This window comes from Rhinolophus sinicus, chromosome 9 (assembly GCF_057876585.1).
Source record: "Rhinolophus sinicus isolate RSI-liver-muscle chromosome 9, RSI-T2T, whole genome shotgun sequence".
NCBI classification, from domain to species: Eukaryota; Metazoa; Chordata; class Mammalia; order Chiroptera; family Rhinolophidae; genus Rhinolophus; species Rhinolophus sinicus.
Genome location: NC_142509.1, coordinates 23,107,769 through 23,135,522, shown reverse-complemented (window position 1 = coordinate 23,135,522; position 27,754 = coordinate 23,107,769). Strand labels below are relative to the sequence as shown.

Genomic DNA, 27,754 nt, shown 5'->3' with positions numbered 1-27,754 from the left:
AGTTCATGACTTAAAAAGTTACATATAGCCACAATGTCAACCCTTTCTAAACTGAACCAACACAAATAGATTTAATACAATTCCAATCAAAATCAAATAAAATTTTTTTGTACATATACAGCTGAATGTAAAAATTTATATAGAAAGGCAGAGGAACTAAAATGCCCAGAACAATTTTAAAAAATAAAAGGCTGTAGGCGTCATAGAACCCAATTTTAACATTCGCAGGTTGGTTCTGTTCAAAATGGCAGAACAGGCAAACGCTGTGCTCACCTCCTCTCATGACAACCTCAATATTTCAATAAATTATAGAATAACCATCATTGAGAACCGCTTGAAGTCTAGCTGAACAGAAGTCCTACAACAAAGGATATACAGAAGAATTCATATAAAGACTGGTAGGAGAGATGGAAACGCAAAACAGGCTGGTCCGACACCCACATGTGGTGGTTAAAAATAGGGAGGGACATCTCGCGGATGGAGGTACCCCCTAAGAAGCAAGGGGTCCCTGTCCCACACTAGGCTCCCCAGCCCAGGTTCCAGTGCTGGGAAGAGAAGTCCCCGCAGCTTCTGGCTGTGCAAAGCAGCAGAGAGTGTGGCTGAGTGAGATGGAGGGCTGCTGGGGTCCCAGCGTACCTCTTAAAGGATCTGTGCACAAACTTCCTCATTGACGGACTCGCTTGCAATGAGCTCTAGGGCTGGGGCGGCAGCTTGAACTCTGGAACACAGTCACAGGTCTACATCAACAAAACAAATACTGGACCAAGAAAAAGGCCACTTAAAAATGGGAGGAAAGATTTGTGACATTTTAACATGGCCTTACTCCATCCTCCTTCCTGGCTTGGTGACTGTCTTGAATCCAGCAACCCACATTCCCAGCGTAGGAACCAGTCTCTGGCTCTGGAGAGAACACAGCAGAACTTATTCTCAAATAATATTTACCTGTTCTGTCTGAGGACTGCCTGAAGGACTAACGCAAGGTACATACCTTTGTTTCACCTAACTTGGAACTCTCTCAGAGAAGAAAAATAGCAGGCATTCCTCAAAACATTTTAATGCAAATGTACAACCCCCAGTCACCTGGGGCCAAAGACTACTGTTGAGGTATATAATAGAGCACTGAAAATCTGGAAGGAAAAGTGTTTCTTTGAAACATTAAGGCATTCGAAAGTACCCAAATATACTGGGAAATTCAGAAAGCCAAGCCCATGCCCAGGGCAGGATACATACTCAGAAGACCTGAGAAGGCCCTACATGCTCACCTCTGATTAATCTCTAGGCTCAGTGCAAGCAGGAAGTGAAGGCTAAGGCAGAGTAGTAAGTGGCCCAGCTAAGCATGGAAGGAGTCCCCAGCACACAGCCAATCTGCAAAGTTTTAGAGAGGGTTGTTTTTTTTCTTTGATTCTTCCTTTTCTTTTTTATTCTTTCCCCATACCCTTTTCTTTTATTATAATATCCATCACATACAAAGAACTATAAAACTTAAGAGTTAGAAAACAAAGAAACCAATAAAAAATGGGCAACAGATTTGAACAGACACTTCAACAGAGAAGATATTCAGATGGCAAATAAGCACATGAAAAGATGTTCAACATCATTAGCCATTAAGTAAAAGTAAACCACTATACACCTATTTGAACAGCAAACGAACAAACAAACAAAAACAACGATAATACCAAGTGATGGTGAGGATACAAAGCAACAGAAACTCATACTTTGCTGGTGGAATACAAATGTCTAGAAAATAGTTTTTCACTTTCTTATAAAGTAAAGTATAGATTTATTATATGATCCAGCAATCCCACTTCTAGGTATTTATCCTAGAAAATTAACATATATTCACATAAAACCTGTATACAAATGTTTCCTGCGGCTCTATTCATAATTTCCCCAAACTGGGAATAATCCAAATTCCTTCAACAGGTGAATGGATAACTTTTTATTTTCCAACTCTGATTTTTATTATTAGCATTTGCCAATTTCTTCAAACGGTAAAACTACAACCCAAATAAAGTCAAGGGACAAATCTATAAAGATTGAGTCAGGGTTGTGAACCCTGTGGATGATTTTTAAAAATTTTTAAATGCTCGTAACAAGTAAAATGCTGTTTTGGGTATCTCAAACACATGCACACAACACATACTACAAGCCCTATTGTGAAACAAAAGAATACATAAAAATGAAACGTGCTTTGTATAAAACAAACAATAAAATTACTGTGGAAGAAGAGTTATTTATATAAACATTATATTTATATAAATGTATATTATTTAAAGTAAAGCCAAAAATATTAAGTTATGAGATTAGACATAAATAATGTATAACAATATGTACAGTTGATCTTATTCACGGATCCTATTTGTGTGAATTCACCTACTTACTAAAATTCACTTGTAACTCCAAAATCAATATTTGTACTTTCATGTTCATTCAAGGACATGTGCAGAGCAGCAAAAAATTTAAGTCACCCAATCCACATGTTCCTGGCTAAGGTAAAACAAGTTGACACTCTGCCTTATTTCAGGTCTCATATGTAAACAAGTATCCTTTTCATTGGTGACGTGCCTTACAGAGAAAATACATGTGATAGATAAGCTTTTCTCAGGCATGATTTATAGTGCTGTTGGCCATGAGTTTCAATGTTAATGAATCAACAATAAAGTACATTAACGAAGGTGTATTTAAACAGAAACACACATAAAATAAGGTCATCAGCTGATGAAAATGTGATCAGAGACTTGCAGGAACCTAACCCTGTATTTCTCCGAGGACCAATGGTTCAGTTTTTGCTAACTCAGTATTCACTCAACTTTATAGAACATAACTACTGTTAATAACAGAAACCGATTATGTTTTAATTAGAGAAAAAGGAACCCATTTTCCCCTTGGTTCTGACACCCAGTGAAGTGGCAAAGTGCAGATGCTACTGTTCATTACCCTCGCCTGGAGCTCTAGGGCAGGAAGCAGAGGAAGAATGGATACCTACCTCTATAAGTGGAGGTATAACAGTAACCGTAATAGCTACTATTCATTAAGTGCCTCTGCATTTACCAGTACTATTCCAGGTGCTCCACATTCATTCACTCATTCTTTTTTACAAGAATACCTGCATGTTTAGCTCTGTGCTACTAGGCACTGTGGCAGTGAAATGCAAAGGAGAGAAGACAGACTTTGTTCTTGCCCTCCTAAAGCTCCTGTCTAGTGTAAGAGATAGGCAGTAAACAAATACACAGTAAAAGGATAAAATAAATTGTGAAAATGCAAAAAAGAAACAAAACATGTATGGTGATAAAGAATAATTTACCTGGTGGGGAAGAGATACTTTATTTAAAAACATGCTCAGAAAAGGTACCATTTAAGCTGTGAGTTAAGGATGGTAAGACGCCGAACGAGGAAAGAGCACTTTGAGAGGGAGAGCAAAGGCCTGAGACTAGAAAGAGCGAGGTATGTTCATGAAATTCAAAGAAGGCCATTGGGAAACGGTGGCATGAGAGGACCCGAGACAACTTTGGGAAGCAGCATTATTATCCCCTTTTTTAAAAATGAGAGCCTGAGTTCAGAGAAGTAAACAAACTGGGTCAACTTACACAGCTACTGGGAACAAATTCAGGCAGGGTGGACTGATGCCGAAATCCATCCTCTTTTCACCCACAGCCTGCTGCCTCCCCACTTTCTTACAGGTGTCCTCTGACTCACTCCCAAAGAATCTTCCTTTCTCAATAAAGTAGATTAGATTCGATGAACACATACATGCATACATAGATTTTATTTTATTTTTTTAGAAAAATAAATCACAGAAACGCACTACATAGGACTTAATGACAAGTGCAATTAACACATATGCTGTTGCTCTGCAAGTGTACATCCGGGAACCTTATGCATTTCTAATGGTCACATCACACTGCTGACACACAGTCAGTAATTACATTATCACCCTCATTCCATCTCTCTGACCCCTTGATGCCGGGGCTTTCTCTCAGTCATGAGCTAATCTAGCTTTCCCCTATGAGACCTGGCGGGGAAAGGCTTTTATTTAAGAGATGGAAGAACTAAGGTAAAGAGAGGTTCAAGTTCAGAATGTCTTCCTCTTAGCTCATTCCAGTTGTCCTAGACAGACACTTCTGTTTTGTATGTACTATTTACAAAGACTTTAATCCTGAAAGGGTCTCTGCCAGGGATTCAGGTTTCCCATTTTCTTTCTTTGTTTTTGTTTTCTTAAGTAGTTATTTATGTGACTGTCCTCCTAACTAAATGGACCAATCTGGGCATAAACCATTTTCTCATTTTCTCTGCTTATAGGAAGGAATGGTTTATTTCAGCACTGCAGATAACATCTTGAGGTCTCAGGAGGATGACAAATTGAAACAGTCTCTTTCTTGCCTAACATTTCTTACCCAAGAGTCAAGTGATGATGTTAAGGAACCAATCTCTCTTCTCCTGACAATTTGCACTCATTTTCTTAATAGTCCTGCTAAGATTCAATGAATTTCAGTTTGCTTAGAGCCTACTTAGTGCCTGCCAACAGGCGCAGGAAGCTTTCATTCATCAGCGAAATAGTCCTACTGGTAATGCATCCCTATGAAATTATGGCAGCAATTCCAAAAAAGAAACAGCAGAGATAGGGCAGATGAATTTCCTTTCAAAAAAGCCATCAGAATAGCACAGCAGTTCCTACATATATAGAAACTTCGTAACTTTTTTTGATTGAGAAATGGTCAGAAAGTTTATTCAGGTATAATATCAATCAATGTGTTAAAAATTACCTATTCACTGGGATTATCTATATTTTACAAAATCATTTGAAAACAAGCACAACCACCAAACACAACTGCTTAACTCTATCAATAAATCTAGGTCTTGGTAATGACACATAAAGAGTTAACATTCACAGATAATTGGTGCCTCGGTTGGCTAAACAGATCCAGATTAATGCTCTTCTTTGACCTGGTAGGCTCTCTTGCACCACATAATTCTGGTGTGCTATTTGACAAGTACTTTTTGTGCAGGAAGGATGTGATTCCGCCCCCCTTTCAAAGATCACAAATTGCTAACATGGTTCCCTCTATCATTTAAAGCTCTCTTTCTATAAAAGTTTAATTTTGTTTTTTTTTAGTTTGATTTTTTTAATTGAAATATTTTCTAGTATTATTTGCTGACAAGTTGTAAATTGTGCAATCAAAATGATTTCATAGTTTTAATTAAATTCATCTTTGGCATTTTTTTCTGTAACTGTTTCACCATCCATTAAGAATGTATTCTCCAATGGAGTATATAGATGTCATATCATAAAGTTGTATACCTGAAATTTACATAATGTAAAATTAAATGAATTTAATTTTAAAAATAATGAGTTTGCTATCTACTATATATAAACGTATTCAGTGCTACAGAGGTATATAAGAAGAGATCATTAATCTCAGCTTTCAGAAAGCACATAATCAACTTGGGGAGATGTATAAAAGCTACACATTAAATAAGTAAGGAATTGTTTCAGAGCAACTCATATATGAACAAGGGCATGTAAAAATGGAATATGGGTCTTCTTACAAAGGAATTGTTTCCTAAAAGTTCATTTTCAAGTCAATTGCTAAGGCTGCTCTAAGCATTTTTTTCCATAAAAAGACATTATGCTCTCAAGCAGGGGTGTCCAAACTTTTTTCAACATTTTTCACCAAGGGCCATATGCGGTAAAATACACAAACAGCCAGGCCGCTCACTTGAGGTGAAGTACGTATTGCCTCACCTGGTTTATTTAAGTAAACTAAACATATTTTTGGAATTTGCTGCGGGCCAATAAAAAATGGATCGCGTGCTGCAGTTTGGACACCCCTGCTCTAAAGGGTGGTTATATTATCCACCCAGTTCATAATGACCTAGTTCATACAAAATGTCACTGGTCTACAAGACTAAGCAATATTACGGGAGGGAAAAGAAATGGAACTGATCCTCATTAGTGCGACAAGCACTTTCACGTGAGTAATGTTTGGCCTTAAGAATCCCGCCAGGTAGATTATTATGTCTTCCTTTAAAGATAAGGATTCTGAGGCTGCTAACAGTTAAATAACTTGCCCAAGGAAATAGCTTGTAAGTGACAGAACAGAGATTCAAACCCAGAACTGTCAGGCTCTAAAGCCCGGTCTCCACTCCTATAGCATGAAGCTTCCCTTTAAAACAGTATTTATAAGGGAACATCTTTTCTGCGTTCCAAATGGGAATATCAGGAATAAGCGTCCCAGCCCGACAGCTCCGGAAGTGTGGAGACAATGCCTTTTCATCTTTGTATCTCCAGGGTGGTGTTTGACACAGAGCAGATACCCACCGGAACGAATGAACAAAGAAAACGAACAGAAAGTAAGTTCTTCAAAGGCAGGGGTCAATTTTCATTCATATCTATAGCCTACCATACATATATAATCTATCCTCAATAAATGTTTATTAACTAAAGAATTTCATACCACTAGTGCACCTTCTCTCATTTTGTTTTTCTTACATTTTCAATCCTGACCACTTCCAAATTCATTCCTTGAACTCAGTGTCTTTCAAAATCTCAGTTCTCTCCCGCTTCCTTTCCTTAGACGCTGAAATCCAGAGAGACTAAATGCATATTTACATCTTTTATGTGTCGCAGCATGCTCCCCAACCAGGACAGATATGAATTTAACCTAGAAAGCTTTACCCATAATGCTCTTGAACCTCTGAGTTTGAAAAGGATGCACTGCCCCTTGGGGAGAAATTATCCAAACTAATATCAATGAAGTGGATTTATCCCGTCCAGAGGAAATGCAAATGAATTTGCTTGCATCAACTTTATGAAACCACACTTCTAAAGCAAATTAAGAAACCCATTTCACGTTGTTTGAAAGGAATGTTGGCTGACACTTGCAAATGAGTCTTCTACAGAGAAGTAGCTCTAATTCTGTAGCTTATCATTTCAAATGGTTTTGGAGATGAATATTCAGATCCCACATCAATTTTTAATGTAATGGATAGAATCCCAAAAGCTTAAAAACTAGGTTCCACTTCATAATATGTCATCCTCGCTACCTTCTTTCAGGATACATTAATTTTTTAATAAGTTCTTTTAACTATCTTCTAAGACACATTTTTAACCACCACAAATTCAAAAACGATGCACAAAGCCTCAATTGATACCTTATGTAAAGAATCCTTGTTAATTATAAAATTGTGACCACTATTAAATGAAGATATAGAAGTGATAGAAATACAGGTTCTGAAATTATCACATTAAAAGTCCTTGAAAAAAGACAAAGCATTTTCTTAAGCTGCCAGATGAGTACTTTTAATGTCCTACATCAACCAGGTTGATTATTTTCAAAATTATGCTAAATATTATTAATGGCAAATGTTAAACTTCCAGAATATTCTGTAATATTGATAAGTACTCTCTGAACACATTACTCAGCAAATGCACTGTATATACACTTCGTGAAACAAGAGAACCAGCTGTACTTTCAAGAAAGAACAACAAAATCTTCATTCCCTTTAGCACAATTGGCTCAGAGCAATGAAACAGAAATACTTGTTTTTAAAACATACGTTATATCCACATTTAAATGCCTAATTAATCCTAATAATTAAATGCAACCACTAACCACCTTCTTTGCAAGATCTCTTTATTTCCATAAACTCTGGAATTTAATGGAAATCATTGTGTCATTATGGCCAGGGTAATAAATGCCTATTGGTCAATAAGCTCTGAACCTTAACAGGCAGTTAACTAATTCAGTTGGAAATAAGACCAATAGTTCTAATGGCCTCTAATTTCACTGTAAGAGACCAGCCTTATGAACTATAGATGGTTTTCATGAGCTCTTCTCATAGCAGAGAACAGCAATTTAAATGTAAAAAACACGCATTTGAAATTCAAGTGCTTGCTTACACTGGTTTTGCCAGGGAGATCACAGATCAGAAGAGGTCCTTCCTGAAGAAATATTTAAGTGCAATGAGCAGAGCCAATGCAAACAAAAACAAAATGATTTTAAATTATAAGAGCTCAATTTAGTCTATTTTAAAATCACTCAAATTTTCTTTTGCTTATTTCAAACAATCTGAATATATTTTTTAAACTGGACAAAAGTAACAACTGTAAAAACACCTTGTAATAAATACAAAAAGGGAGGCTTGGAAAGTTGATCTCTTCCTGCTGTCTCATTCATCCTCCCCTGAGAGTGAAGCCTCTAGATTTCAACATAAATAGATAAAACTTAGTATACAGATATCAGTATACTTGAAATCAAAATAGTCTGGAGACATCAGTATCCACTCAAAACCTGATCCTTGCAGCTGTTTGTCTCACACTGTAACAGCAGAGAAAGCATTTCAAGCAATGAGGTAAGAAGGTCCCTTTGCCCTAAGATGTGAAGGGGTGATTTCTATATGAAAATATTATATTCATTGTTCTACCAACATTTGATTTTGACCTGATCATTTTGTTCCTCTATTCACACTTCTGTAGTAGCTACACTTACTTCCAGGAAAATTTCTTCAATTACCTATTTGGGCTTCTTTTTCTAAATGACATTTGATTTAAAAAGCATTTATATGCCAAATTTAAAAATCCTTATATTTATTCATCACTTATTCTGATACTTATTGTGAAAGAAGGTCAAGTTCTCTGGCATTTTTTACCAAACTTTTGATAAACCTAAAGAAAATAAACCATTGTATTTTCCAGCCTCTAGTTCAATCATTATCGTATTTCCTGCAAAACATGTCGACTAGTTTAATATTCCTCATAGCACAGTAATTAAGATAGTAACAATATATGGTAGTGAACTAGAACACTGGACAGAAAGCTTGGGCTGGTCCTAGACTTGTTACTGACAAGCTATGTGAATCTCAATTATTTTCCCTTCCTGGGCCTCAATTCCATCATTTCTAAAGCAAGGGATAGGGTTAAGTGATCGCTGAGGGTTCTTTACAACTGTAACATTCTAAACTCCCATGCTATAAAATGTGATCTTCTTTCATTATTTATAGAGTGGCTAACTGCTGAGGAATCCCAATCTCTCTCCTTAGGACTTCTACATTCACTATCATTTGGAGGCTTCTGATTACCACACTTGGTTTCATATCAATGGCTCCTTTTCAAACATCTTTTTCCTAAAAAGAAAACCTAACATAAGAGTTTTGGATAAGAAATCTGCCACCATCATCCCTCACAAAGCAAGGCAAGCTTTTCATTTTAACAAAAACACTTGGCAATTGGCAAATAGGGTGTGAGCTAGTCTCTCTCTTTCCCTGTGTTAATGACCACCTATTGCCAAATCTGTCCTTAATCCCAGACCAGCAAACACCATTTTTTGATGAGGTAAAATGACAAAGTACTAATTAGAAGGAACCTAATCTAAAGTCACAATTCTCATTAATTGGAAGTGACTACAGTAATTATTAACAAGTCACATTATCATTAGGCCAAAGAAATGTCAAAATTGGTTTATACATTCAGGAGTCTCTAAAAAACAAGGTCTATATTCAAGATCCTCCTAAAATGATCAGAGCAGAGAAAATAACGTTTTATAGGTTAATGAATGCTCTGAAAAATAACACATCTTTTATTGTTCAGGTGCCTTTTTCCAGCATTAAATATACCGTGAAATATTGAATTAATCTAGTTGACTAAGAAATGAAAATATTTATTTTAAAATCTCCAAAGAGTACAACATTAGCATCTTCTAGAAGCCTAAAACAATCCCAGTGATGACTAATGCCCTGAGGATCCTGAGATGCATCTATCTCTAAGGTCAAAAGAGTACAGCCTTTGGTCAACGGGCTGGTAAGATGAACTGAAGATAAATGCAAACAAGAAGTGTGGTCAATTGGAGACCAACACATCAAAACCATAGAGAAAGAAAACAAAGCTGCTCAATTAATTGCAAAGTCATAATAACATGGGTAATTTCATGTTTCTTTTGGAATTTGTCAGACTTCTGGATTCTTTTTTTTTTTTTTTTAAAGATTTTATTGGGGAAAGGGAACAGGACTTTATTGGGGAACAGTGTGTACTTCCAGGCCTTTTTTCCAAGTCAACTTGCTGTCCTTTCAATCTTAGTTGTGGAGGGCGCAGCTCAGCTCCAAGTCCAGTTGCCGTTTCTAGTTGCAGGGGGCGCTGCCCACCATCCCTTGCGGGAGTCGAGGAATCAAACCGGCAACCTTGTGGTTGAGAGGATGCGCTCCAACCAACTGAGCCTTCCGGGAGCTCAGCGGCAGCTCAGCTCAAGGTGCCGTGTTCAATCTTAGTTGCAGGGGGCGGAGCCCACCATCCCTTGAGGGACTTGAGGAATCGAACTGGCAACCTTGTGGTTGAGAGCCCACTGGCCCATGTGGGAATCGCACCAGCAGCCTTTGGAGTTAGGAGCATGGAGCTCTAACCACCTGAGCCACCGGGCCGGCCCTGGATTCTTTTCTTAAGGGTTTTTGCAATCTTGAAGTAGCTCAGCTTATATCATAAGGGCATTTTGATGTTAGCAAGTTTTAGTATTTGTACTCTGGACATACTTAAAAACTCTAATAAAAAGTAACCTAGCTTTGGTTTATGTGTGTTAAATTTCCTAATTGCTGCATATGGTCTGGGTTAGAGAACTATGTTCTTAGAATACAATATGTTAATATGAGGTTGAAATGAAAAGGTAATATTACTTAAAAAATATTTTTCAGTTAAGGTTGCAATTTGAATTCTTAACTTATTAGTGCTAATATTTATCACATTATTGATCAAATAACACATTTTTCTCCACTAAAAGGTACACTAAGTAAGTTTTAAATGTTTCTTTCAAAGGGACTTAAAGTACATTTATTTTACAGATTTACATTATTCTAATTAAAGAATATATGTTCATTTTAGAAAACTTAGGAAAAATATAAAAGCACAACAAAAGTTAAAGTAAACTCATGCTTTAATCCCATCACCCAGAGCTCATTGCTTCCATTTTAGCTTATATATTGCCAATATTTTTCTATTCACACATATATTTATAACAAAACTTGAATTTTCTCTAACTCCTATTTTGGCTTAAATTGTTTTAAAATAGTCATTTGGTTACATAATCTTCATAGATAAAAGTGGACAAAACAAGATGAAGTTCAAGACTCCTATGATTTTATATATGTATGTTTGTATGATACACACAAAAAAGTGTATATAATTACATACACATGCATATATATAAAATGCGTTAAGACTCAGACAGATCCAATCAAATTTGTATTTCGGAGCTGAAGTCATACCATAGTTTTATCAAATAAATGTACGAGTATCCACGCAGCATGTCTAATTTGCAGAGCAAACTATTGATCACATTGCAACTATACAATGGAGACTAACCAAATAAGAGAAAACTAGACCAGCTTAAAATATAACATATTTTTCAAATAAATGTGAGAAATTAACATACATATACTCAGACCTAGACTAAAAGTTTTATTAGACCCACGAGAGGAAATTCCAAACACCTTTTAATTCACATAAGCTTCTGCTACTAGAGAACCAGGCTATTCTCACACACACAAAAAAAAAAGTGAAAAGAAACATTTTCGCTATGACAACTTCTAGTTGGTGACAGAAGGGAACATATATATACATGTATACATAATGGAAAAGCACTACATCTTATGAATGATGTACACAAAATTTATAGATTTATCTCATAGTAAGAACTATCTCCAAAATGTGTAATCCACAAAGTTGTTTAAATATAGAATAAAACAAAATACAATAGAGATTAGACAAAAAACCTGGATGGGAAAGTCACATGTGTCTTTTAGAGTTTCTGATACAAAGGGATAACAATGTGCTCAGTCTAATTCAAGAATTCCAAAGGATTACTTTCATAGAGCACAGGTAAGTCCTTTTTGTGAGATTTGTAGAATGTGGCACTGGAGATAGATATAATTTAATTTAGAACATGTGCAAACATCTATAAACATCTATAGGAGCCTGTTCTGTTCGCAGAAACATTTTCACTGAGTTCTGTATTCTGCACACCAATACAGCTGCTCTCCAGCTTTCAAATGAGGATATAAAACTAGCTTCTACGTATTTAAAAAATTACACAAACAGTAAAAATTTGGATTAACCCAGTGTTCTGGTATTTTTAATTTCCTTGGGAGCTTATAGAAAGGATAAAGAAAAGAATTCTTTACTTCAATATTAAACATATGCGATTATTTATATATGAACATAACCATGTATGTACATATCCACAATTACTCTTCAGCAATATTATAAAATTCAATAGAAACAAATAGCACTTACTATTTTAAAATAGCCTTAGTCATTCTACTAGTCATTTGGCAGCTGGTCTATGCCTATGAAAGAACATATTCCAATCCTGCGATCAATGGTCCAGCAATCTGGAGTGGTATCTCACAACAAACCTCAGAAATTACACTATATTCAAAACAAGTGCCTTCAAGCTGTGTCTTAAAGAAGAGCCATTGACCAGAGAGTATAATGAAACATATACTTCCTGAAGCAACATTAGCCATAAAATAACAGCAAATCCAAAAATGTTTTCTTTAAAACAATCTCAACTCAGAATTTCTTCAGCTTTCCTTCCTGATCCAAAGAATCTGATATCAAGATCTTTTTGAAATATGCTTCAACATGTGACAAATACCTTGTTGCTAATATACTGAACCATGACACCACCTGCTAAACCCAAGAATCTAAAATCATTAAGGAAATTGTAGGAATGAGTCTCTAATATGCTGAAAGATCTGGAATGTTTAAAAAAATATAACTGAAAAAATAAATCCATTCTTCTAATTGGTATTATTTATTAGCGATGAGTATTACAATTAACAACCACAAAGGCACCCCACTTATGCCCCAATTTCAAAGTTACTTTATAATCATCTTAATTCTAGCATCCACATAAAATAAGATATATAGCCCACCATTGGGACAGGGAAGTTTCCCAACGGGGGAGAAAATGAGTCTCTCTTACCTTAATTAGGACGAGGAAGGAAGGGTTTTTCTCTCCTTCCATCTCCAAAGGAGCTGGTAAGGCTCCAGCCCAATCAGAGGTTGAATTTTTTATGAATAAGGAATGAAAGAGGAAGGAGAAGAAAGGAAGGTACTACCATGGGCAGACCTTTACATATAGGACATTTTATATAAATTAATGCTTTCAACAACCCTGAAACATAAGAATTGTTATTTCTTTTCTTCCCATTGAGGTAGGGGAGCCTCTGGGAGGCTGAGCAGCTTGCTTTCCATCACACACATTCCTTAAGCAATTGAGTTGGGATTCAATCTAAGATCTAACATTCAAAGCCCCTACTCTTTCCACTGTAGTATACTGACTCCCTGACCGAAGTTTTATTTAGCACAGTTTAGTCATAATACCTTTCTGTATCAAAATAAGTAACTTTAACCAGCTGGTCATAATATCACAGGAACTGAAATTAAAAAGAAAAACCCACAACAGCCACAAATATTTGGAACCACAAAGGAATATGTCCTACTATGACCAATAAAGTGCTGCGTAACAGAACTTCCAAAACTAGACCTCCGAAATAAAAATTCACAGAAAGGAGAAAAAAAATCACTGCCAAAATGCTAATAATCACCCTCTAAAAATCCTTAGACAGTACATGGCAATTGAATCCTCAAGTTCAGAACCACCATCTTTCCCAGCACTCCCCGTCACCCTCAGCCCCACCCTTCGCAGACAGCTAAGGACACTGAGTTAACGGAGGTTCCTGCAATGACCTTTTATGGATCTGCCTGAGCTTGTGCACAGAGCCCAAGGCAAAGCAACTTGGAGAATTTGGCAATAAAACTCATTTTCGGTTGTTTTTATTTTTAAGAGAAAACATAACAAAAACATTAATGCTCCGGTTACATAAACAAGAAAAATTTCTTATGGAGCTCATTCTTTTTTTCAAAGACTTTTACTACATAGAAATCAGAACTTAGAACTCAGAAAGGCATATTATATTGGTTTTTCAAAACCAACAAAGAATCATAAAACTACAGTGCTTAAAGGGATCCTAAATAGTTACTAGTCCATCATCTTCACTTCAAACAAAATTATATTAAAGTCTTTAAAATAACTGGGAATTCATTCAATGTTAAAACCTCCTGGAAAAAAAAATCTGCATTTATCAGCAAGAAATTATTTCATATACCTAACCTGAATCACTCATTCTGCCTTATAAACCTACAAGTTCTTATTAAATCTTCAGGGTGGGAATCAGTGGTAGAGACAGTTTGCATGGATGAAAGGAAAATAAATATTAAATGTCAGGCACTACCTTGGATGCTTTTCATATATAATGTCATTTAATTTTTACGACAATCTGTGAAATGGGTACTACTAGCCCATTTTACAAAGCAGAAATTAAGATTCAGAAGGATAAATAAATTTCCCAAGGCCATAGGTAACAGGTGGCAGATTTGGGACATGAACTCAGGTCTACCTGTCCACATGTCGATTCATAATTCATCATTTTTGATACCAGATATCACCAACCTTGTCAAAATGGGGTACTCAAGTTTTGCATTGTTTTCATTCTAATGTGTCAAACTGGATTAGGGCGAGCAACATGAATGGCTGGGATGGAGACATGTGCTGCTCAACAGCTCTTATTTGTAACACTGGGTCCACTTCATGCTCTAAAAGCCAGGAGAGCAAAACCCCAGCTCCAAACTCTCACCAGTTTGAGAACAAGGTATCTAAACTGGCTCATGATGGGCCACAGAATAGCAGGAAAAGATCCTAAAGCTACCGCCAGTTAGGGCAAGGGGATGACAATAGCCCTCGCAAGTGACAAGGAGTGGGGCTTGTAGACGACCTCGTTGAGTGCCCACAAAAACTGCTAACAGCCATGCTAGGCACATACCTGATGGATAGAAGGCCAATTTCTGTAACGTACAAGACTTGTTACATACAGACAACGCAGACAATTTAGAGGAAGGCCAGCAGGGAGAGAACAGGGTGAAATTGAGAGGCCCAATCCATTGTTACGGGAGACGGGGTAGGAGCTGGGGGAGAACACTGGGGAAGCACACTGCACAGCACAGCAACAGAGAAAGCAACTTAAATCAAAAGGACAAACACCAAACAAAAACAAAAAATATTGGAAGTCAAGAAACAAGCAAGCAAACCCAAAAAATATGCAGTGAGGTAATCAGGGTGAAAACAAACTAAATATTTTCAAGGAAAAGCTCTAGAAAATCACTGCCCTTCTCTCCGTAGTACATGCTTTTCAGTTCCTTCTACTTAGCCTTCGTCTAGACTAACAGTGCATTCCATTCAATTACATGTTTCATCTTCAGAGTTTTGTTATCAGAGTTTCATCACTGGTAACTTGAGATGCAGTGACAAATATATTACTCAGCAACGATGTACATGCTTAAAGCGCCCAGCGCCTTCATCAAATTTATTCCTAACCCATTCGGGGCAGGCGAGGCCCGCAGAGAACGGCGGCAGGAAGAATAGCACTTAGGCCTTCTCACACATGTTACGGGACGGACTTGAAGCAATGGGGTTTTCCTCTCTCTCTTCAGAACTATCAGACTGGTATCAACCAATGGAAACCAAAAGCAGGCTTGCTACTTGAGTACGAAGCCATCAGGGAAGAGCCAGGTACACGCCTTTACGCTATTCCAAGTTAGTTTACAACCTGCACCTGCGTTTCGGATGGTTCACCTTAGTGCTTGAGGGCTGTAACAGAAGATTCCCCCTCAGGTAAAGTTTATAGAAAACAACCACCGTTGGTCTTAGACACTAGGAACCACGGCAGAACTCATCAATGTGGTTCCTAGTGTCTCATCAAGGTTGTCACAAGAAAGTGTGAAAGCAAGAGCTGCACTTCTAGCCCGAGCCTGCATGCACAGGCTTGGGTCCTCTCACGTGCCTCCCGTCACAGAAAGGTGGCAGACCGCTGAGTGGCCCAGGGAAAGAGACGATATTAAGGACACACTGGGGGTCCCCCAGGGCACTAGATGCTGGCCCGATCTAGGAGGCCTCCAGAGGTTATTTAGCCCAAGATAAAGCACACAGATTTACTAGAGGCCTTGGAATTTACTGTCACCTGAGAGGAGGCGAGGCTTCCCTGAAGCCTAGTGGAACTAGACCAAATTCCCCATGTTTCAATCAGAACAGGACAGACCTCCACAGGCTGTAGATAAACCCAGTTGTTTGGGGGGCTGACTTCCAAACATAGGGAGCTTTCATTCATGATCAAATGCTCCTTAAGAGTTATAGACTACTGCTAACCAATCGATGACTTCTGATCCCGTACTCCCTGCTCAAGTGAACACAGAGAAACGAAATGTCAGGCTCTTTAAACATGCCAACTGGAGATCAAAGTGAAACATGGAGGAGAAGTGACAGCTCAGTGTTTCTCTCTAGTATACATTCCCTGATGTTAACTCTTAAAAGAATTGTCCCCGTCCTTTCCTGTCTGACATTTCCTTCCTAGCTAAAGCTAAAGTGGGCCCTGTGCATAATCACTGATGACCTAAGTGCCCACAAGACCACCTCGAGTGACACACACAGTGCCCTGACACAAAAAACAAAATCAATAATCTGCTGCTCTATGTCACATGGAAATCCTGACTGCTGTCAGCAGACAGGAGGAGGAGGCTTGGGGGTTGCAGTCAAGACAATTAGAGACCTTGGAAAAGCAGAGCAGAAAGTAATGAAACCTCCCCAAGTTCATTAGTTACACACACACACACACACACACACACACACACACACACACACACAATTTGTGAAATGAAAAGGCCACAAAGCCAGAGGTCATATTTTCCTAGCCTGCTAAATTGAAGTGACTGAAAACCACTGTAATTATATAGGAACAGATGAAATTGTTATCTTAACTACATTGTAAATGCACTTTAAATGTCGTAAGTTTTGGTGCAATTTAATATTTTAAATGGACAATGTTCAGTATAGTCACTGATTTCCTACCAAGCATATGGGGACATAATCCATGTCCATTACCAAGACTGAGCAAACGCCCATCCATCTGCCTGAGCGCTACAAAAGGATTCTGCAGAGAAAGCAAAGAGCAAACCCTCTCTGACTGGAGTTAATAGAAAAGTGCACTGGAGAGGAGCCAGGAAGCCCGAGTTCCCATTTCAGCTCCACCATTTACTTACTCTGAGATCTTAGGCCATCACAAGCTCTCTGGGCCTCAGTTTCCTCTTCAATGAAATGGAGATAAATAATGTCTGACATACCTAGGTCACAAGTCACTGGGAGGATAAACTGAGATCAAATAAGTAAAAATGTTCTGTAAACAGTCAGCTACAAATGTAAGCAATTATTATAATTTATGCCATTATGTATGTAGGGCAAAATGCGAAAACAAATAATTTCTTACTGTAACCCAGAAAAGATTTGAATTAACTTTCCACTAACAAGTTGGTAAAAAGCAAAAAGGGGAGGGGGATGAATGACGTGATCCCAGGGCATTACTGTTAATCTCCCAGAGTGCCCAATACTTCTAAAAAATGAACCCAGCATTATGTTACAATGAAGATGAGAGAATAATGTTATCTTCATGTACAACACCAGCGTTCCTGTCCAATATGCATCGGGAAGGTGCAAAGAGTAAATAAATGTACTTCTTTGCATATCTAACTCATTAGCAGAGAACAATACAAGCACTGGAGAGAAACAGATCCATTATCTCTCACCTTTCTTTGTCCCTTTCTACACACACTGTCTATAAAATAGCAACTAAAGAAGAGCAGTACTGAAGTGGCAAGTTTAAACATTAACTGCATTCCAGATAACGTGCAATTTTCTCATAGCTATATCAATTTATTTTTCTACTATCCTTTCTGTGCATCTAGCCAATTTACCAGCAATTTTAGAAATAGAAGGCATTATGTGTATGATTAATGTTGTAAGAAAATCTTGATCTTTATTTTAATTTCTAGTCTTTTAAGAGTACTAATAGTATTTAGTTACCTGTTCCTTAGGGAAAAAAAAGTTGTTTTTTTTTCATGGTTTAATGTGTTTTGCTCAAACTCTAAAAACTTGATTTGGGGTTAATCACAAGACTGGAAAGTTTTAGTTTTGATGGAATATTTTTTGAGGTCTGGATTAGGTTAAAATAGAAGTTATTTCACACTTTGAGCTGTACAGGACTCCTTGGATGAAACTGTATTTCTATAATCAGTCCTTTTTGTAACCATAGGTTCTACCAGACTGCTAAAGGCGCTTCTCTCTCTCTCTCTTTCTCTCTCTCTCTCTCTCTCCCTCTCTCTCTCTCAAGAATCCCTGAGTTAGTGGGCAGCCATCACAACAATGCAATCAGAAACAAAGAGGGCCGGAGTTAATGTGCAGACAGTGGAGAAACAGAAAAAGATTCAAGGGGTATTTAGGAGACAGCCCCCCTCCCCTTGCTCGACTTTAGACCTTAAAGCGACATTCTATACACATATAGGAAACAGATAATTTTTTTATAGTAAGTGAAGTTTGAGAATCACTGTTATCATCTGCAAGAAACATTTCTCCAGAGCTGTCAGGAAAGGACTGACAACACTGCACAGAGAGTCTCCTGACAACCAGCGTCTGCAAACAAAAGACCTCACTCTCATTACCAACAGATCTCAATTTCATATGTGGAGAGAAAGGGTTGTTGCGTCCACCTAAAGAGAAAACTACTACCAAAACAAAAAGGCGAACATCATGTCTTAATATAGTCTTCCATCGTTTCAGCCTTATGCTCACTTGATCTGAAGAATTCTATATAAGCTTTGAGAGGTGAAAAGCCTTTGTGAATAATTGAAGACAAAATAATGAAACCCTAGAATGTCAGAGACATAATATAGTTTTGTAGAATTCATCATGGAGCTTTTAAATTCCCAAATACTACATGCTGAATAATTTATTCCTGTGTCAATATGGGGCCAGCAGATGTTCATTCAGAACCAATATTAACCCTCCTCAAGCTGAAGAGCAGAAAAATAGGCTCTGCCGGAGATGAAGGAGGCACTTAGTTGAAGTGAGATTACCTTGGTATTTATGAGAAAATTAAAGCAGCTTTGGAAGTCAAGAAAAAACACACTACTTAGTCGGCAATCTTTTATCAAAGTCTGCTTATAAAGATAAGGAGCTGAAGTTCATGAAAAAACACAAATGGTTGATACAGGAGGAGCTGATAAAATTGCTCTCTCCTTTCAGAAGGGTCCCTGGGGGCTTTTCAGTGATTCTGTCTAAGAATATCTTTTAGTGGCTTATTGATATTTACCTCTCTCTTTGGATCACTAATTCCTGATGCAGTTGTGAACTCGACTGTGTTTTATTTAGTTTCTGGGTATTCTCCCCCCTATGATCCACCCTCTAATTCAGTTCACTTTAATTAAAATAGGTTATGTAGTTCATTTAAAAAGGGAAAAATGCAGGTGAAAACAAAAATTAAGCAACAAAAAAGTTCTACTGTGGAAAGACACAGGTCTCAATCTGAAAACACAGAATAGGTAGAATACATGAAAATCATTTTAGGCAACATAGCTGAGCTCATATCCACGGAAGGGAAATCCCCCAAGTGCTGGAAAACAAAGAGGAAATAAAGACAGAGTGGTGAGCAGGGGCTGCAGCCAATAAAGCTCCCAGGAAGAGAGAGTATTGGAATCAATCACAGGCGCTGCAGCCACTGGAGGAGGGTGCTGACGCCAGGCTGCAGGCCTCACGCACCATTCAACGGACATAAACTATGTACCTGAATAAAGCCAGGAGTCGCCAAGGCCTGCCTGTGAAATAGGGACTGGAAAAATTCCACTCAGACTGGTGATGTAGATGAAAGAATCTCCACCACAAAAGTTAGTCATAATTTAATAGGTTAAAAGAAACTTGAAAACAACTATGTTTAAAATGCTGAAGGAGATAAAGAGAATAAGGTTAAAAAAAAGTTAGTATAAAAAATGACAAGGCAGATTTTGAAAAGAATGAAATAAAAATTCTAGAAGTAAAAGATGGGGGGGAACCTTACTTGGGGGGTAGGACAATACACAGCTGATAATTAGTAACTAGGAAGATTAACTCAAGGAAATCACCCAAAATGTAGGGAAGATAGAACAAGATAGTTCAAAATACATCTAACAAGGATTCCAGAAGAGAGAAAAATGACAGAAAGCTATAACTAAAGAGTTATAAGCTAGAAGACACCTTATTCACAAATGGGAAAATCCCAGCCCAGAACTGTCTTCAATCAGACAGCTTGTTAGAGGTAAAGATGGCAGAACACACATCACCAGCTGCCCACTCTTCCATTATCAAACATCTACCCAAAAGGAGAGCCCCATTAAAATGAAACCATTTTGGCCTGAATTTTTTTTTATAGTTATCTTACTGAGTATTTAAGTGTGCGTGACAGACATTGTGCTAAAATCTTTCTATGTCATTACATTTAACTTTCAAAACAACGCTATTACTATTTTCATTTTACAAATAAGGAAACCCAAGTTCAAAGAGAAGTAACTTCCCGAAGTCATGCAAGTAGTGAATGGCAGAGCTAGGATTCCAGCAAAAACGGATCTGATTCTAAAAGCCTTACTCTTAGTTCACCATATGACAATGCCGCTACATTGATATAGCTTTAAAATAACGAGGCACCTAAGAGTTACACACAAAGATCAATTTCATTACATCACGTATCATTGTACATGTGGAGTATGATTTTTAAAAAGTATTATAAATCAACTTAGTGTATTTTGTATTGTTTTGTATATTGGCAAATACAAGAAGCCTTAAGGATTTTATTTATTTATTTATTTTTGAAACTCACAAATTTTTTCAATCCACTATTTTTAAGTTAAGATGAATAAATGTATTAAATGCAACTAGAACAAAAACTCATTTTAAAATTTACATGGAATCTCAACGGACCCCAAATAGCCTAAACAATCTTTAAAAAGAAGAACAAAGTTCAAGGACTTATACTTCCCGATTTCAAAACTTATTATAAAGCTACAGTAATCAAAACAGTGAGGTATTGGCATAAGAACAGACATACAGAGGGAATATAATCAATAATATTGTAAAGATCTGTAGGATGCCAGATGAGTACTGGACTTCTTGGGGAGATCACTTCATAGAATGTGTAAAAGCCTGACCACTGTGCTGTACACCTGAAGCTGATGTAGAATAACATCGAATGTCAACTATAAATACATACATATGGATGTAAAGTACAGCACAGGGAATATAGTCAATGGTACAGTAACAGCTGTATACGATGTCAGAGGGGTAGTAGGCTGGGAGGGGGGTTATCATCTTGTGAGGGGGTACAAATGTCTAATCATTATGTTATTTTTATACACCTGAAACTAATAATAAAAATAAAAGACTAGACATATAGACTAATGGAACAGAATTGAGAGCCCAGGAATAAACCCTCATGTATATGGCCAAATGATTTTTAGCAAGGATGCCAAGACCATTCGATGGGGAAAGGACAGATAGTCTTTTCAACAAATGGGCTGAGAAAACTGGATATCCACATGCAGAAGAATGAACCTGGACCCTTACCTAACACCATATACAAATATTAACTCAAAATGGATCAAAGACCAAAACACCTGAGCTAAAAGTATAAAACTCTTAAAAGAAAACATAGGGGAAGAACTTTGCGACATTGGATTTGGCAATGTTTTCAGAGATATGATACCAAAAGCACAGGCAACAAAAGAAAAAATAGACAAACTAGACATCAGCAAAACTAAATGTTTTTATGTAACGAAGGACACTATCAAGAGAGTGAAAAGTCAACCCAAAGAATGGGAGAACATATTTGCAAATCATATATCTGATAAGGGATTAATATCCAGAATATATAAAGGACTCCTATAATCAACAACAAAAGACAAACAACCCCATATAAAAATGGGCCAAGTACTTGAATAGCCATTTCTCTAAGATATATAAATGACCACAAGCACATGAGAAGATGCTCAATATCATTAGTTACTAGGAAAATCAAAACTACAATGAGATACCACTTCATACTCATTAAGATAGTTATTATCAAAACACGGGGGGAAAAACCAAACAAGTGTTGGCAAAGATATGGGGAAATTGAACTCTGGTGCACTGCAGGTTGGAATGTTAAATGGTGTAGCCAATATGGAAAACAGTGTGTCAGTTCCTCAAAAAGTTAAACAGTTACCATATGATCCAGCAATTCCCCTTCTACTTATATACTCCCCAAAAATGGAACGCAGGAACTCAAACAGAGACTTGTATGCCAATGTTCATAGCAGTATTACTCACAATAGCCAACAGGTAGAAACAACCCAAGTGTCCATTAACAGATGAATGGATAAAATGTAGTTTATACATACAATGAGATATTATTCAGCCATACAAAGAATTGCAATTCTGATACATTCTACATCATGGCTGAATCTTGAAAATACTATGCTAAATGAAATTAGACAGACACAAAATGGCATTTATTGTATGTTCTCCCTTATATAATGTACCTGAAATAGGCAAATTCATAAAGACAGAAAGTAGAAAACAGGCTGCGAGGGACGTGGGGAAGGAGGAAGAGTGAGTTAGTATTTAATGGCCATAAAGTTTGTCTTAGGTGACGAAAAAGTTCTGAAACTGGAGAGTGATAATGTTTGCACAATTCTGAACATACTTGATGCCACTAAATTGTACACTTAAAAATGGTTAAAATGCTAAAATTTATGATATGTATATTTTGCCACAACAAATAAACAGAGAAATGGCATGTGACACACAATATGCCTCTATCTAATGTTACTGATATAAACTAACGTCTTAAATATCTTTAAGAACAAAGAATACTACTTTATTACCACAAATGTGGATATGAGTGTTTAAAACCACAGGATCCTTAAATAATCTCAAAATAATATGCTCTTGATGAAAACAATAATTACGCTAATATTTATGGAGCACTTGCAATGTGCTAGCCACCGTTCTTGACTTCATAACAATACTATACTACGGATTCTTATTATTATTCCAAATTTACAGATAAGAAAAGAAAATCCATAGAAGTTAAAATTTACTTTTATTTAAAGCAATGCTGGAGAAGAAAATATTTTAAAAAAATAAATTGGAGACCGGCCCGGTGGCTCAGGTGGTTAGAGCTCCATGCTCCTAACTCTGAAGGCTGCCGGTTCAATTCCCACATGGGCCAGTGGGCTCCCAGCCACAAGGTTGCCAGTTCAATTCCTCAACTCCCGCAAAGGATGATGGGCAGAGCCCCCTGCAACTAAGATTGAACACGGCACCTTGAGCTGAGCTGCTGCTGAGCTCCCGTATGGCTCAGTTGGTTGGAACGTGTCCTCTCAATCACAAGGTTGCCAGTTCGATTCCTTGACTCCGCAAGGGATGGTGGGCTGCGCCCCCTGCAACTAACAACGGCAAATGGACCTGGAGCTGAGCTGTGCCCTCCACAACTAAGACTGAAGGACAACAACTTGACTTGGAAAAAAGTCCTGGAAGTACACACTGTTCCCCAATAAAGTCCTGTTCCCCTTCCTCAATTAAAAAAAAAGGAAAAAAAAAAATTTTTTTTAAATAAATAAATTGGAGATGTTATCTTTACAAAAGTATTCCCCCAACACCCCCTTTGGAAAAGAAATTATCACTGAAGCTTTCTTTCAATGGAAATTTCATCCAACATAATTAAAAACTTTAAATTGATTTTGCATATAATTTTTGTGACCATCTCTATTGCATCCAGAAAGGTATATCCGTACAAGATACATCCATGCAACACTTAAACTTTTTTAAAAAAAGAAGAATAAGAAAAGAAACTAATATTTTTTCAAGTATCCAATCATGTGCTAGACATTCTACTAAGCATTTTACATATATTGTCTCATTTAATCCTCTCAACAATTTGTGAGGTAGGGATTATTATTCCCATTTTATAGATAAAGAAACAAAAAATATAGTAATCCGAAATACTCCAATTCACTACAGTAGTCCTCCTTCATCCATGGGGATACATTCCAAGACCCCCAGAGGATGCCTGAAACCACAGATAGTACTGAACCCTATAGATACTAAGTAGTTTTATACATATACATACACACACACACACACACACACACACACACATATACACACATATGATAAAGTTTAATTTATAAATTAGGCACAGTAAGAGATTAACAATAATCAATAATAAAATAGAACAATTATAACAATAGACTAATAAAATTTATGTAAATGTAGTCTCTCTGTCTCTCTCTCTCTCTCAAAATATCTGTTAACTAACCTGATAACCGAGCCGGCTACAAAGTTACTAACAGGCAGGTAGCATATATAACCTGCATACCCTGGACAAAGAAATGATTCGCATCCTGGAGCAAGATGGCAAGAAGCACCATCACCCTACTCAGAATGGCATGCAATGTAAAACTTATGAATGGTTTATTTCTGGAATTTTTCATTTAATATTTTCGGACCATGTTTGCCTGCAGGTAACTGAAACCGTGGAAAGTAAAACCGCGGATAAGGGGAAGATTACTGTACTTTCAAATTTTGATAAATATTCTATTCAAGTAGGAGCCAATTAATTTCCATTCCCTAGGGAGTCAAAGAATAGTAGTCACTGCCAAGAGCTATCCAAGATACCTGACGGAGCCAATATGACAGCTGCCCCCAGCAGGCTGCATAACTGAGTATTCAAAATCCCAACAGATCTCATACCCAAACACATGCAGGGCAGAGATCACCCTGCTGCACTGCTGAGTTAAGGAGGGATTGTGTGGCCTTCTGCTCCAGCACCAGTCCTATGACAGCTAAAAAGACAGCCAAATATGGATGGCCCTGAGCCACAGTCGGGGGCTCACACTGCCCTCCCCCGTTTGGGTAGAAAGAACAGAATCGAAGGCGCCTTCTGTTGCCTTGAAAAATGAAAACTTTTGAATCTCAATTCAAGAATGTACAGAAAAACTAAATGATACATTTCAATAAATATTTTGGAAATGATTATATTTAACTTCTCCGTCTCGACTAACTTCATCTTATTAACATTTAAATATGCTCAGTTCTCTTTAATTAACAACAACAAACACAAATAAAGAACTCTCCCTCTATTTTGTCTCCTACTCCAGCTAGCACACTCTTCCCTACTCTTCTTTTGAACAAGTTTGTTTCACCTGCTGTCTACATCTTCACCTTTCACTCACTCCTCTACACACTCCAATCTGGCTGCTCCCTACCCCACCCCTACCAAACGACTCTCATCAAAGTCACTATTACCTATCTCTTGGGGGCCTTGAAGAGGCCCTGAGAAATCCTAGGGCTCTGAAGGGCACCATTTGAAAGTTACCATACTCAGGCCTGGTTACACATTTTGTGGGTCAGCCACATAATTTGTGGGGACCCGTGCAAAACGAAAATGTGGGTCCTTTGTTTAAAAGCAAAAAGAGAGTTTTTTCCCCTTTTTTCTGTGGTCTTTCTCTAAATAAGTTATGGTGGTTTGTTTGCTACTTACTACTGTGCTCCCTAGGAGACGAGGATGCTCGTGGGGAGATGCAGATACTCACGGGCACCACCCATGACTGGGTGGGGAGCACACACACCAAATCCCACTCCTCCTGTGCCCACACTCAAGTTCTTTCCAAGAGTGAAGGATGGCAGCCATCTCTGGGCAGTGGCAGGGGAGTAAACAACTGATAGCTGGTCCCAAGGAAGTGAGAAGTGGCAAAAGGCTGGATCACGGAGGCTCCATGCCCCCAGCACATGCTCCACTGCCCCATCTGACTTCATTTACAAAATGCAAATTGAAAGATACCGGCATGCAGAATTTCAAGCCAATGACCACACCGCATTAAATTCCATGAGACCTTGTGTAACTGCACTGGAAGCCAATCCTGGCCACACTCATAATAATCACAACACCACCTGCATAAAACACCCTGCCCTACAAGAGTTCCAGTTTCATTTTAGTCTGACAATAAACTTATAAATAGAGAAGAATAGGCATCCTCACCTTACAAGATGAAAGGCTGACTCAGGAGGGACAACGCATTGCCCAAAGCACGGAAGAGCAGGCATTACAGCCGTCCCTGCACTCCAAGCCATAACACACTTCCTACGCAAAGGGCAGATGGGAGGTACTAGAACAGTGACCACTTCTCCACTTTAGTCATTAGGTGGTAATTATTTCTGTCAATTCCAGTCAGATTTTTAAAAATTCAATTCGTTTTTACATTCTAGAATTCTAGCTTTATATAAACATGTAGACATAAAAACGAAAAAGAAACAGGTGTAAAGTTAGTTTTTTTCCCCAATGTACCCCATCCAGTATGCACACTGACTCACCACGCTGGACCCCCAATGTCACTCACAAGGGACTCCAGAGCCAGAGGTGAGACCATGCTACCCACATTAGAATATACTTGCACAGTCCTTTTTGTCCGACATCTTAGCGAAGCTGCAGTCATAGCTGCTGCTGTGCGCACTTCGCCATGCCGCCCAAAGACGACAAGAAGAAGAAAGATGATGGAAAGTCGGCCAAGAAAGACAAAGATCCAATGAACAAATCTGGAGGCAAAACCAAAAAGAAGAAGTGGTCCAAAGGCAAAGTTCAGGACAGGATAAAAAATCTCGTCTTGTTTGACAAAGCGACATATGACAAACTCTGTAAGGAAGTTCCCAACTATAAGCTTATAACCCCTGCTGTTGTCTCTGAGACTGAAGATCCGCGGTTCCTTGGCCAGGGCAGCCCTCAGGAGCTCCTTGGGAAAGGACTTACTAAATTAGTTTCAACGCACCCACCTCAAGCAATTTACACCGGAAACACCAAGGGTGGGGATGCCCCAGCTGCTGGTGAAGATGCATGAAAAACAGGTCCCACCAACTGTACATTTTGAAAAATAAAACTTTATTAAATCAAATAAAAAAAAGAATATACTTTCACTGCAGGAGAGCTTATTCCTTGATGTAGTTGGGGGAACATCAAAATGCCAGACAGAAACAACAGGGGTGATGGGGAAGGAAGTACTTCGCTATGAGGGACTGAAATTAAGGGGGGAGTTATTTTCTTCAGCCTGACTCATCCTACCCTCCTCCCACATACTTTATATAAATTCACTCTTTCCAGATAGTGAAATTATTGCTAAACTTCTTCATGTTAACATCAAGTACTTTGAGAATTGAAAACTCATTTGTTTCCTAACTCAGTTACTCAAAATTCTCCCCTGAAACCAAGAATACAGCTTTTATTTATTTAATTTTTTTTTTTTGGTTGAACTAATATGCATTTGTTACAACCATTCACAGTGTCAACCCTTCACACACTGGCTGATCACCCAGAAAATATCCAAGCGAAAAGAAGTGCAACTGAATGTTAGATCCAAATAGCACAATCTCTCAGCTCACTAGAGCAGAATCTTTCTCTAATACACTGGTCACAGGCTATATTACTAGCTCTTTTTTATCCTATCTCTAGGTAGAAATGCTATAATTTAAACTGACAGCATTACTTGTCATGAAGTCTGTGGGTTTACAATTTCTAAATGTCAGTTTGAACTTGTGACTAGTTCCTGAGAGCACTACTGTTTGTTTCTAAATGAGGCAACTTGTCAGCTCTGCATACATAAAAGCAGTTCATCAGCAATTTGCAGTGCAACACGAAAGGAATCAGCTGATACGCTAATAGTAGGCCCACAAAGCACCTCCAATTAGGAAAGAAAGCCTTGTCCTAAGCAATAATATCCTCATATATCACAAAATTCATGCTCCTACCTGATAGATGAAACATTTCATGC

General features: G+C 37.8%; 1 protein-coding gene and 1 pseudogene across 3 annotated transcripts in view; one reads left to right on the top strand and one right to left on the bottom strand.

Annotated features, from left to right (window-relative positions):
• TTC28 (tetratricopeptide repeat domain 28) overlaps window positions 1-27,754 on the bottom strand; it is a 611,103-nt gene that overhangs the window by 319,533 nt on the left and 263,816 nt on the right. The gene's annotated exons all lie outside the window — the stretch shown is intronic.
• LOC109438958 (small ribosomal subunit protein eS25 pseudogene) lies at window positions 25,810-26,827 on the top strand (annotated as a pseudogene).